Source organism: Parasteatoda tepidariorum, chromosome 9 (genome assembly GCF_982258835.1).
Source record: "Parasteatoda tepidariorum strain Cologne lab strain chromosome 9, Ptep-v5.0, whole genome shotgun sequence".
NCBI classification, from domain to species: Eukaryota; Metazoa; Arthropoda; class Arachnida; order Araneae; family Theridiidae; genus Parasteatoda; species Parasteatoda tepidariorum.
In genome coordinates, this window is record NC_141763.1 from 42,087,354 (window position 1) to 42,101,258 (window position 13,905).

Below are 13,905 nucleotides of genomic sequence, written 5' to 3' on the forward strand. Positions count from 1 at the left end.
GCCGATGTATTAAATATTTCAGGTGATGGTCAGATTGAGGACCTCGCGAAAAATATCGTCACCTATTTAACGGATTTTGATGCTCTTCGAAATTCGTTAATTATGGACGATATTTCGGAAGATGAAAATTTTAATGACTTAGACACTGGAAAGAAAAATGAAGCAGGTAATCGAGATTCACAAACAGATAACATTAATGTTAAAAAAATAGATTCTCATTTAAAAAATGTAACAATACAAGAGCAAAATGTGAATGAACCTAGATTACTGCTTAATTTTTCGGATATTGAAACTGTTACTCCTCTTTTTAAAGGAGAAAAACATGAAAGCATTACTGTATGGTTAGAATCATTTGAAGATATATCTGAAATGTTTAATTTATCACCGATTCAAAAGTTTGTATATGCTAAAAGGTGTTTGAGAGGAAATGCTTTATTATTTCTGCATATTCAGCCTCATGTCGTTTCATATTCAAAATTAAAAGATGCGTTAATGGATGAATATCAAATACCGTACAATTCTGCTGATATTCATGAAATGTTGCAGTGCCGAAAAATGCGTTCCCACGAATCCCTGCAAGAGTATTTTTTGAAAATGCAGCAAATTTCGTGCCTAAGTAAGATAGATGAGAAAGCATTAATTAAATATTGTATTGCTGGCATTCAGGACACAATAAATAACAAAACAATTTTATATGGCTCTACTGATTTAAGTGATTTTAAAAATAAATTACGCATATACGAACAACTATGCATGGATAGAGTTAAAAATAAAACGCAAATGAATCGCGTACCTTACTATACTCCCAAATTCGACAAACAAAAGCCAGAAATTCGTTGCTATAATTGCAACAAAGTTGGCCATAAATCTCCTCAATGCAAAGAAAACCGAATGAGGAATAAACGGAATATGAGTAATTACCAAAAACAAAGACTCCCAACTAATCATGTTATACAAAATTTGCCGCCCAAACCATGCAAATTTTGCGCTGATAGGGATATTTAATGATTATCACTGGGGGCAATCTTGTGTGAATAATCCAATTGTTGCGGAAACCCAAGATAAGGCTATACAAAATCAAAAGTAGCAATTATTAGTATCCGGATACATAAAAAATGATACGTACGTACGGAATAAGGAAAAGATAAAGAACAAAGATAACTCGAGTTGCATGCAAAAATTAATGTTAAATTTGGATACGGGATCAACAATAAATTTGATACCCGAACATATTGTATTAAAATTGAAGGTTCCCGTTAAAAGTTGTAAAGGAATAAATGTTATCCAAACAAAAGGAAAGTTAACACTAAATAAAATATGCACACTGGATCTAAAAATTGGAAATATTGTGAAATGGACTGAGTTTCTGTTACTTAATACCGATCTCACATATGCCATACTTGGATTACAGGCATTAAAGGATTTTCAATTAGTGATAAATTGTGTAAATCAAGTTGTTTTTCAAAGGAACAGAAAACTGATCACTTTCTCTCCAGTCAAAGTAAATAACTTGTCATTGCACTTCTCACCTGAAAATCCAATACCTATAAGTGTTAACCAAAATAAACGAAATGTAAATATAAAAGAAATAGGGAACATTGGAGAAACAATTTCAAAAATAAATAAGACAAAAGAAGTACACAAAAATAAAAACTGTACGAAAAAGAATGAAACTGATAAAAATATAAAAATTTCGAATGTTTCTGAGATAAATTCTGATAATAAGCGCGCACATTGTCAGATAGACGTCAACGAAACACCGAAATTAATGGAAAATGTGAAAAATTCTGATTTACTCAAAATTCTAAAGGAATATGAGGACATATTTGCAAAAAATAAGTATGATATAGGCAAAGTTAGAATAGAACCGCAACGGGTGAGGTTGACTTCAGATTTACCGATCTCTTTAAGGCCGTATAAAACATCTCCGAAACAACAGGAAGAAATCGATAACCAAATTCAAGAGTTATTAAAACATAATATAATAAAAGAAAGTTCTTCTCCATATTCGGCCCCAGTAACATTAGTATTTAAAAAGGAGGAAAATAAAAAAACGCGTTTATGTGTAGATTTTAGAAAATTAAATCAGGTGACGAAGTCGGACGCGGAACCGTTACCTCTCATGGAATCTCTAATTGATAAACTAGCTCAAAGTTCTTATTATTCTTCGATTGACCTGATTAGTGGTTATTGGCATTTACAAATCCACCCAGAAGACACAGAAAAATTAGCATTTGCAACACACAATGGGTTATATGAATGGTTACGTTTACCTTTTGGTTGGAAAAATGCCCCAAGCATTTTTCAAAGAACTATTCGTAGAATCCTTACTAAACATAAAATTAAATTCGCTGCAAATTATTTTGACGATATAATTATTTTTTCAAACAGCTATTCTGAACATTTAGATCATATTAAACAAATTTTTGATATATGTAGACAAGAAAATATTAAATTAAAATTCTCTAAATGTTCCTTTCTAAAACAAAAAATTGACTTTTTGGGATATGAGATAACAAACGGCACTGTTACACCAAATAATAGTAATATTGAAGTTATTAAAAAATTAAAACCTCCTACAAATGTAAAATCTTTGCAAAGATTTCTGGGATCCATTAATGTTTACAACAAATTTATAGATAAATATGCATCTATTCGAGCTCCATTAAATAATTTGTTAAAAAAGAATACTAAATGGATATGGACAGATGAATGTCAGAAATCTTTTGAATCTCTTAAATCAGCTTTAACTAGCAAACCAATATTAAAAATATTTAATCCATCTCATGATTGTCATATTTTTGTTGATGCCAGTACAAATGGTATTGGAGCTGTACTTAAACAATGTGATGAATCTGGTGTTCTGTATCCCGTAGCGTTCCACTCCCGCTCATTAAAAGATTATGAAAAGAACTATTTTATCACTGAGCTGGAATGTCTCGCTATTGTGGACACTTTAAATAAATTTCATCACTACCTTTTTGGAAAGAAATTTACAATACATACGGACCATGCAGCCCTTCTTTGGCTTAAAAATGTTAAAAATCTTAAAGGACGATTATTTCGCTGGTCTTTACACCTTAGTATGTATGATTACGTTGTAAAACATACAAAAGGTAGTACAAACATAGAAGCAGATATGCTTTCGAGAGAAACACCAGATTCAAATGTAAATGTAAACAATGATGGAGGTCAAGTATCACATCTTTTGCAATTAAATGAAATTATAGAGGCTCAAAAATGTGATAATTTAACTGGAAAATTTGTAGAAATTAATGATGTATTATGCCTTCGTAAAAAAGGGTTTACTAAAATTGTAGTACCTTTTTCATTACGGTTAAAATTACTCAAAATTACTCATGAAAAGTTTGGACATCCGGGTATTCAAAAAACAATTAATTTATTAACTCCGGTATATTATTGGCAAAACATTTCTTCTGATATCACTAAATTTATTAAGCATTGTCACACATGTCAATTAAATAAGAAGCCCCGACAAAAAAGATTTGGGCTTTTACAATCAATGCCTCCTGTTGATAAACCGTTTGATTTACTTGCAATAGATAGTGTTGGTGGTCTTAATCATTATAATTCAACAAAAAAATATTTGACCTTAATTATTGATCATATGACTAGATATATATGGGCATTCGCTTCAAAATCTATAACAACAGAAACTTATACCACTTTTCTTCATCAAATTTTTCAAAATCAAATACCTACAAAGCTTTTGAGTGATAGAAATGCAGCTTTTACATCTTCGCATTTCAAAAAATTTCTTAAACATCATAAAGTTAAACAACTTTTAACTACAGCTCATCGGCCTGAAACTAATGGCAAAGTAGAGAGATTAGGACAAACTATAATAACGCGTTTAAAATGCAAAATTAATCAAAATTCTTCCAGGATACCGTGGCCTAAATTATTAAAAGAAGTTGTTCAGGAATATAATTTAACTCCTCACTCAGTTACGGAATTCCCGCCGGCATATTTATTAAATGGCATAGTTCCATATGAAAATCCTTTAAAAGAGGATATTTATCCTCCAATTGAAGAAGCTAGGAAAATAGCTATAGAAAACACAAAACGATACCACGAGAAAAATAAAGTTTATTACGATTCTAGATTTGTAGATATAAACTTTTCACCAGGTGACACAGTCATGTATGAAGAGTTTAAATATCCTAACACGAGAAAACTCTCTCCAACTTTTAGTGGTCCTTATAGCATCATTCAAAAAATGTCTGATGTAAATTATGAAATAAATAAAAAGAATAGTCACACTAAAGAAAAAACAGAAATTGTACATGTTTCAAAACTAAGAAAGTATTATGAACCAGAAAAATTGAAGCTTAATCATGAATAAAATTTATTAAATAAAAAATGTAAATATAAAAGAGAAAAACAAATATATGATTTGTTTTGCATTATATAAATTTGATGATAGGAAATTATCATGTACATGGTTCATTTGAGCATATTAGCCCTTTTTCACGGAAGATCTGACCCCTCAAAATTTCTACAAAGGGTGTGTTTACCCAAATCCAAAATAAATATAGGGTGAAATTTCTCATATAATCTAACCATCAACAAATAATATTTTTCATTGTTGTGTATTTTGAGATAAAATCTGCCGTATCAATATTGATAAGATACAGAATTGTTCTCCTTCTTTTCGGGACTACAACTTGGTATCCAGTAGCATGCCCTTAACGATACTAGAATCTTAAATTCTAGAATTAAGACACATTGGTGTCCTTTTCTTATTTTTTCTTTCATTTATTTTAAAAAAACTTTGTGAATAATGAATTTTTGTATATATGTTTTTAAGTTTATTATTTTTTAATTTGTCTTCTTTATTTACTTAAAAAAGAAACAAAAAGAATCTTTACTTACAGCATTTTGTGGTGTTAATGCACAGAACTTTTCACGAAAAAAATGCTGAATAATATTAGAGACTCTAATTCTTTTTGTTATATGTTTATGTGCACATAAACTTTAATACATTACATATAGAAGATATTTTAATGTAAACATTACATACTGTTATACTTAATAGGTATGCAGGTTTTCTTGTACATAGATTTCACTTTATATTTGTTATTTTTGTTTTTGCTTGAATATTTTGTATTTGAAAATTTAACATGTGTTTTGTTATAATTTCATTGAAAATTCTGATAGAGGGGGTTGCAAGTAATTAGATATAAACTTTCTCCTAAATTTAATATAAAACGAAACTTTTTGGAGAGGGGGGATGTAATATAGAAATTCTCAGACGAGTCTTTCTATATTAACCGATAAGCTTAAAACATATGTTTCTTATCAAAGTTAAGATATGGAAGCCGGTCTCTCACAAAGAACCATAAAAAGTCAAGATAAACCAGATACGGCCGGATAAAAGATTATTTTTTGAAGCTAATTGTCTAATAATTCGTAAATGAAGTAGACATTAAAATACCCCAAAAACTTCCCACCGTCACGTCAGAGTGGCGATATCCTTTTAACGAATCAAAATCTCTAAAGTTTATCAATTGAATGACGTTTCATTGAATAATAAGATGCTTGCAACGCCCTCCCCTTTACAGGACCTCTCTTTAAAAGCTCGGGAGAGGCAAAAATGCGTGGCTTTTCCATATTTTCCATGGCTAGAGAAATCTAGGCCAAACCCAAACAAGCCCTGAAATGGGGAAACCATAATTGTAAAGATTTCATGAACACTGATTTCCGTCCTCCATATAAGTAATAAAATGCCTTTTTAAATGTATTCGCCTAATTCTCTTCAAATCTCTAGCCTTTAAAGGCATAACATTACATATATATATATATATATATATATATATATATATATATATATATATATAATTACAAAAACGTAGTGAGTGTATGTATCATGTATATATCTATCGAAATATAGGCTAATATATCATATTGTATATTGTGGAAGATCTAATTTTGTTATTAGGCATTGGGTTGTATTTTAACTTGAAAACTGAAATAACTTTAATAGGATAATAAAACTTTCGAGTTATTTATATAATATTTTAAGTTTATGCTAATGTCTTTATAAGACGTAATTTAGAGGCGTAGAATTTAAAAGCATTGAACCGCACGTTGGACTTCTAATTTTAATTAACCTAACTTCCAATAATAAGTTTGAAGAGATCCTCTTTCTTATTAATAATTATTTATTAATGATGTAGGTTATTGAAAAAGAGAAGCAAATCAAATACCAACTCATCTCACTAAATTAGTCATGCAATCTCAATGAATCGTATTTGATTTGCGTAAGGTATGTACATTTTTTTGTTGTTGTAACACGACGATGTTATTGTTCTCTTTTCCTGTTCGTTTCTTTTCTTGATATTGTTTCAATAAAAAATTCCACTGTGTTATTGACTTGCTTTATTTTTAATTTACTTGGAATTGCTCCTCTAAATTATTGCCTTTGTTATGACATCGAAGAAATTATTAACACCATAATCAAATTTGTCTAGTTTCTTTTTGATTAACTAATAAGTAATGGTTACATTATTTTATTTAATTTGGTTAATACAAGTTCTTAATATATAAATTGCTATGTTCATTTAAAATTAAATAAATTTTTAAAATCTATTCCTTTATGGTTCATAATTTTTCCTATTCCTCGTTGAAAATATATGCATCAAATGTAAATTTTTTCTCTTTGCGCAATCTCAAAGGGTATTTCATGTGTGTTTATTCATTAATTTCTATTTCATTATTGTTATTGTTTCGAATATACGTATGTTTTGATTTTTTAATACCTTTTATTAGATAAAAGACAATTGCATATAATTTCTCTGTCAAGATCTCTCTTTAGGTGAGGAATATGTTTTGCATATTCGCATTTTTCATTTCTCTGTAGAACATAAAAACATTTTCCATTGTTTCAGGCCCAAAATCACATGGTATTATCCAATTATCTCACATGAAAATTCGAATCCTTTGGTTGTCTTCAGTATAAAATTAAAAAACGTTATAAATGTATTTTTAACCAGCAAAATATTTCTTTATACATAATTTAAAGGTGTTTATTTGTCATGGTTGATTGTATCAACGATAATATTTAAGGACAATCCACTCTGACGTCATCACGACGCTTTTCCAAAAGTTTCTCCAACCTCTTCGCCCTCTAGCGAAATTTTAAGAAATCGATTGTTTGATACAGTAGATTTGAATAGTTCTTATTCTCTGTTTATGATTTAGTGAATCTGTCATATTTTTGTTTATTTCTGTACAATTACATTAGCATGAATGAAAACAAATTCTTTGTGGTTCATACCTTTAAGATTGACTTTTTATGTTTCATATTTTTTTTTAGATGTTTTTTTTTAGATGCATGGAGTTTTTTACATTGGACATTTATGTAGAAACATAAAATATTCTATTCAATTCCCTATCTTTTATCTTAGTATTTATTTCTGTCATTCTTCACAGCTTTTTCCATATCATTGATTACTCTTATTTATTTCATTCTGTCATATGATTAATTTTACTGTAAAAAGAGAAAAAATATACATTAAAAACGTTTTTTTCGCTTTTATTCAGTTAGTTGAAAAGGATCAATATTGCATATCATCCATATTAATATCTATATTTTTCAACATCAAAATAAATTTTAGAACAAAATAAAAATAGTGAGGAAATTAAATACTTACAAAAATATACTTTTATTATCATTAAAACTCGACATCTTGAAAGAAATACCACCAAACATTTCATAGAAATAAAATATTAAAAAAAAAACGATTACAAAGAACTTTATAAATTTAGTTAAAACTAAGAAAAAAAACCCCCGATAAATTCATCAATCTAACCACTAGTTAAACTTTTTGCCTTTGCGTGGCGCTGAAACCGTTTGGGTGTGTGGTGTCAAAAAACGTGTCGTTTTTTTTCTATGCTATAACGATAGAGTAAAAACTCTTTAGATATTTCTCTGAGGTTATTTATCATCCGTTCTTACTAATCGTTGCCATTATTACGTTGTTGGTTATTAATTTAAATTTAAGGCCTAAAACTAAAAGCACTGTTTTTTTCTGTGATAAAATATTTTTCTGACATTAGGTAACATTTTATGGTAAACATATTTAAAATGGTATCTAAATTTATTTCCTGTTTTACGATTATTAAACAGTAAGTAACTATTTTCTCATAAGCTTTTTTTTAGAATTAAGTGCTGTCAGTATAAGAAATTAAAACAATGAAAACAAGAACAAATAAAAATGTTTGGCGTAGTTGTTTAAGGACGAATAAAATTGCACATTACATGCTTAATGCATCACAAAATATACACATAAAATATAAGCAAAATAGATTTTAGGTTTTTATTTTTAAGTTGGTTACTTTTTACTTCCCTAGAATATTTCTACGACATTTGGTTTGAATACACGTATCTCAACAAACGTTGCCTTTCAAATCTGTTTTGAGGATTAATTAAAAACATTAATAATTATTTTTACAACACACTTCCTTTAATATTAATGTTGAATATTTTTCTTTACCTAAAGGCTTCTTTGTCCAATTTTTCATGCAAAAAAAATCTTGCTTATAAAAAATCTTATTTTACTAATTTAAATTTATTTGACTATTTTGGTCTAAGCAATTTAGTAAAGATGTCAGCTGTTGGACAATATTTAATATTTATCAAACCTTCATCGAGTTTTTCTTTTATGAAATGAAATCTCACTTCTATTGTCTGCAACGTTTGTTCGCAACACTGTTTTTTTATTTTTATTTATTTATATTTTTTATTTTATCAAACTTATTACACTTTGGTTATCTACATTTAGGGTTGTATAAATTTTATTTCTAGTCATTTCTACTTCGGTACTTGATGTTGCAACTATAGATTGCTTTCCTGAAAGCCAACTTATCGAACCTCTACAGAAAAACATGACATACCTTGATACGAGTTTCATATGATTTCCTTCAAAGTCGGAATCCCAAGTGGCAACTAGTTCTTCATCATTACCATTTTTTTGAACGAACGATTCCATCTTTTACACTTCCTTTTAGATAGCTAAAAATTCTTTTCATCATTAGTGATATTTTCCTTTGAGAGATGCGCAGCATATCTGCTTCGTTTATTTATCGCAAAAGTTTTTGTTCTTGTTGAAAGAAACAGAAGACCTCCAACTATTTCTCTGCATGGGAAATTTATTGCTTCGAGAACTCCTCATTTATTACTTTGCACTTCTTCTCATTTATTACTATTAACTTATCGCTTATATTGCGGTGCTATGTAAAAAGCAATCACCTTTACATTTGTTTTCTTGCTGCTTTAGTAACTTCACTAACTGTTTACCGCTTAGTTGATGATGCAGACGTTTCATCTTTACATCTGTACACCATCATTCACAATTCATGTTCATATATTATGTTCCGAATTTTACTGTCCTGGCCTATAGGGCATGTAACATCTGTAAATTAATATTAGGGGACATTCTTCAGTTGTAACTTGGATCTCTGTAAACAGCCACATCTTTACATTTGTACATTTACACCTGTACAACCAAAGCTCACTCACGGGGTTGCTTCATTTGAAGGGCTCCTTTGTTCATCACAAGTAATACGTTTTCTTGTACTGATAAGACACAGAGTATTTCCAGACTTCTGTATTCCCCGAATGCCCCCTATTGGGTCGGGGTGGGGTAAAAATTAAAAAAAAAAATATTACTTTGCATTATCATCGGAGTGTTGGTTGATTTTGCTCTTTCTAATTCTTCAGAATTAAATTCGTTTCTTAAAACTTCTGAGTTTCCTAAAACACGTTCTTCAGTTTCTTCTGCAAATATTTTTACAACTCCTCAGTCATTAACAGACTGAATTTCTTCGATTTTTTGAACTGCTTAAATGTTTATGTTCGCAAAATACTACATCTCTTAACATCCCTTAGAGTAGTTCTTCAAATTTACTGTTATCTCAAATTAATTTTTAGTTGGATAAACCATCACAAAGTATGTAAAATAACTATTAGTCTACAACCATCCGTGTTTATTAACTTTAATAGCCTATTTGTTACTCTTGCACACTCATTTGAAAATGGACGCCTGGTTTACTTTGCTTTCACGCATACTTCATAAGGATGCGAAATATTCTTAATTTCATCAGATTTCAAATTCACCCAGGTTGAGTGACTTACTAATTTCTTCATACTATCATTGCTTAAATGCCCAAGCTTTCTATGCCATCTATGAATTTGCATTATTTTCTTCACTGGTGACGAATTTATCTTTTCTTTCCTTTAGTTTAATTTCATATAGCCCGAAATTATTCATTTAACCTCCTAAAATAACGTCCCTTCATTATAAATTTCCACCTTATCTTTAACAAATTTTACCTCGCCATAATTTTCTGTTCTGACAACACATTTTTACTCAAATCTAGAACATAAACACACTTTTCAAAACGCACCTTTCTGATTTAACAGTTCTTTTACATTTAGCTTTTTATAACTTCAGATTTCTTCGTAAAAATAATTTTTGTAGAAATAGTTTTAGGTTTTTTAAAGCACTATTATTGTTTACCCAATGAGAAGATCTCGAATCAATTATTCGAACATCCGAAAAATCGGAACATTTATTAAAAGTTAAAAACGATACATCTTGGTTTTACGAAAATAACATTTTTCATCAAGTGATTATTCTTCACATTTTATGATAATTGGAGTTCTACAAATTTATAAAGACAGACCGTAGTCTGTGGCAAGTAAAAAATGAAAATAATTTATGTTGTTATTGATATTTTAAGGGCTAATCTGCAACAAATTGAAATAAGAATCTGGAAATAATTTTAAAATGGAATAAAATTTTCCTTAAAAAATTGTGCAGAAAAATGAAAATTTTGAGTAAACAATCATAAACTTTAATCCATCTACATAACGAAGTTTAATCTATTTTAGTTGTAAAAAATATTAAAGCACAAATGCTTTTTAATTTTTAAATAGTGAATTTTCTTCAATATTTCTTCCTGTGGCTTCTATTGACGCTGTGTGCCATTTTCTGAAAGGGCGCTGACTGAAGGTTGGGTAAACATAACCTACAGTTATGAATAACTTTTGATAACTCACGGCGGATGTGAAAATAGCATAATTTTTGCAAATAAGCTTTATTCGAGTGACGAAAAGTCCTCCGAAAAACAATTACTTTAACCATATCAAAACTACGGTTTTCAGTTCGAAACACAAATAAAATTATTCCAATCTATTTCAGTAAAAGTAAATTTTATGCCAAATTTCAGAATAGAAAAGCAATTTGAAAATCTGATAAGACAAACACTATTCATCAAAAAGGCTTAAGATCATAATAATCTAAATCCCTCTCTGCACAGTAGCAAGCCCTGCGGTACCCATTTAAACGATTTTTTTTCTCTCTCTCATTGTTTTCTAGTTAACATATGAAAGGCTTTCACGGAAAGTGAGAACACTTAATGAAGGCATTAGAATAAAATATCAGAATAAATATTTTTTTTCGCTTCTTACAAGTTGTGATTTTGAGATTGCTCATGCGTGAAGTTATTTCAATATATCGGATTGAGTTTTGGCGATTTCTTGAAATGAAATCCGGGTTCGAATGGAATGTTCTTCACATTTCGAATAATACGAAGCAATTTATTGAAAAATCATGCAGTTATCTATAAATAGTCTTCGGATCAACAATGATTGTACCATAAAAGAGAGAGGGTTTTACAATCAAAACATGGTTAAAATTTATATTTCCTTCACTTTCAACTACAAAATATGAGAAATATTTGGTTTTTAAACAAAGCTTTGTTTGTGTAAGTATGCTCTCAAAATTTTTTAAAGTCTTTAAAAAAATAAAGTGTGGGAGAATTCCCTTTTCTCTGCGTTTAGTTATCGTTTGGCAATTGTAAATTATCGTTTGACACGAATTTTTGGGCAAAATTTGATTTAATTGCTTTTCATTAAAACTCAACTGGAAGGACGAGATGCGTATACGAAGTAAAAGGTTCCATATTTGAATTTGGCATACACCCCTCACGAGCGGTTCTTTCAGCTTAAGCACATTTTTCATGCACAACACAAATGTCACAAGTAGCTTTTGTGACTGTTAAATCTTGATTGAAAGCAAATTGAAGGAGGTGTCGGAAATGCTCATTTTTTTCTCAAATTAATTTTCTATTTCAATCATTTGAAAATTAACACAAATCGACTCAAGGAAAAATAACATAGATTTCTACAGAATAAAACATTATTTTTTGATAAAACATTATGCTAAGAACATTATGTTAAAAGCATTTAATGATGAGCTGAATGCTAAAATTTAGCGAAACAGCGGGAGCTTTGTTGCCAAACCAAAAGTGCAATTTCTATTTTGCAGTCTTATGTCACGGACTGTAATATCATACATTATAATTTTAATGAGGGGTACAACGGCAGAACGAATCCCACTCAGCTTCTGCCGGATTATCTGAGAAGTAAAGGTGGCTTGTACGCAATGCTGACTACATTGTCAGAATCATGCCGTTGGTTACAAAATTGTGGAGCTTTATCTCCACGACTCTTAACCACCCACAGGCTTACAAATTGTTTTTAGATTCGGGTAAAACATTTAAATTTCATTTCCTGTTTATCAAAATAAAATAATTTTGTTTTAACTCTTTGTAAAAGCTTCAATTGCATTTGAACATCATCTGATTTGGTGTTAAAACTTGTCATTTTACCGAAATAAATAGGTTTCGTAAAGTGGCGTTTCAGTTTTTATTTATTTATTTATTTATTTTCCTTAATTTTCAATTAAATATTTTCTACATTTGGGCAAAACAATTTGCAAAAACATTTTAATTTTGTTTGCTAAGAATCAAAATAAATTTTTTTTTTCAGTATAATTCAATTTAAAAGCTTCAATTTCATTTAAAAATATTGAATTAGGCGTTAAAATTTCGTTAAGCAGCGTTTAAGTTTTTATTTATTTATTATTTTAAATTCATTTTATTTATTCATTAGAAATTTTCTGCATTTGGGCAAAACAATTTGTAAAAGCATTTTAATTTTTTTTTGCTAAGAATCAAAATAAAATAATTTGTTTAAATTCTACTAAAATTCAATTATTCGAGTGAAATTAAATTAGTGAAATTCAATTTAAAAGCTTCAATTTCATTTATAAATGTTGAATTTGGCGTGAAAACGTCTCATTTTACCGAAACCAATAAGTATCGTAGAACAGTTGCTTTTATTTCAGATTCTATTAGACAAAATAGCGTTCAATTGTATATAATTTTGGAATTCTATATGAGATCTACAGCACAGTTCTATCACAGCATGAGATCTAACATACCCGTGTGTCGAAGGTTAATAACAAAACAAGTTTTGTGTTTTTTTCTCTCTTAGATTAATAATAAAGTGTGACGAAGAAAAAAGAAAGAACAACTCGAAATGAGGGATACAGAAGCATTTTAATTTTAAGAATATTTTCCGGCCTGTAGCCCTTGACCAGATTTGGGAAGGCTTATTTAAAGTATAAAGATCTTATTTATGCCTTGAATAAGCTCACCGCACATTTCGATTTCATCAAAAGTCAATATTAAAACATATTTATTGATCAATTAATAAAAAAAATTACAGATCAATGGTAGCGGGCTTGACTTGTCCAAGTGTCAAATGAAATAATGTTAAAAGTGACTTTGAAATATTGTTTTTTAAAATAATTTCAAAAGCCAGTTTAAAATAAATTTACAGAGTGTTAAAAATAAATAAATGGACCACCCTGAATAACTTTTGATTAAATGATCGGGTCTCCACATTCTAGGATCTTAATAATTCTCTGCAAACTTATCTTAATAGTTCTTCTGCAGTTCCTTTTGCGTAGTAAGTTTTATACGAGTGCAATATAGAAACAACAAAAGCTTTATAGTTAAAATGAATTGCTT

General features: G+C 29.2%; 1 protein-coding gene across 1 annotated transcript in view; it reads left to right on the forward strand.

Moving 5' to 3' along the window:
- Positions 1-13,449, forward strand: part of LOC107443043 (COMM domain-containing protein 3) — a 91,897-nt gene extending 78,448 nt beyond the window's left edge. Inside the window, exon 8 of the transcript XR_015429193.1 lies at positions 13,425-13,449. The gene's annotated coding sequence lies outside the window, so the exon portion shown is untranslated. The remainder of the gene's footprint in view (positions 1-13,424) is intronic.
- The last annotated feature ends 456 nt before the right edge of the window (positions 13,450-13,905 follow it).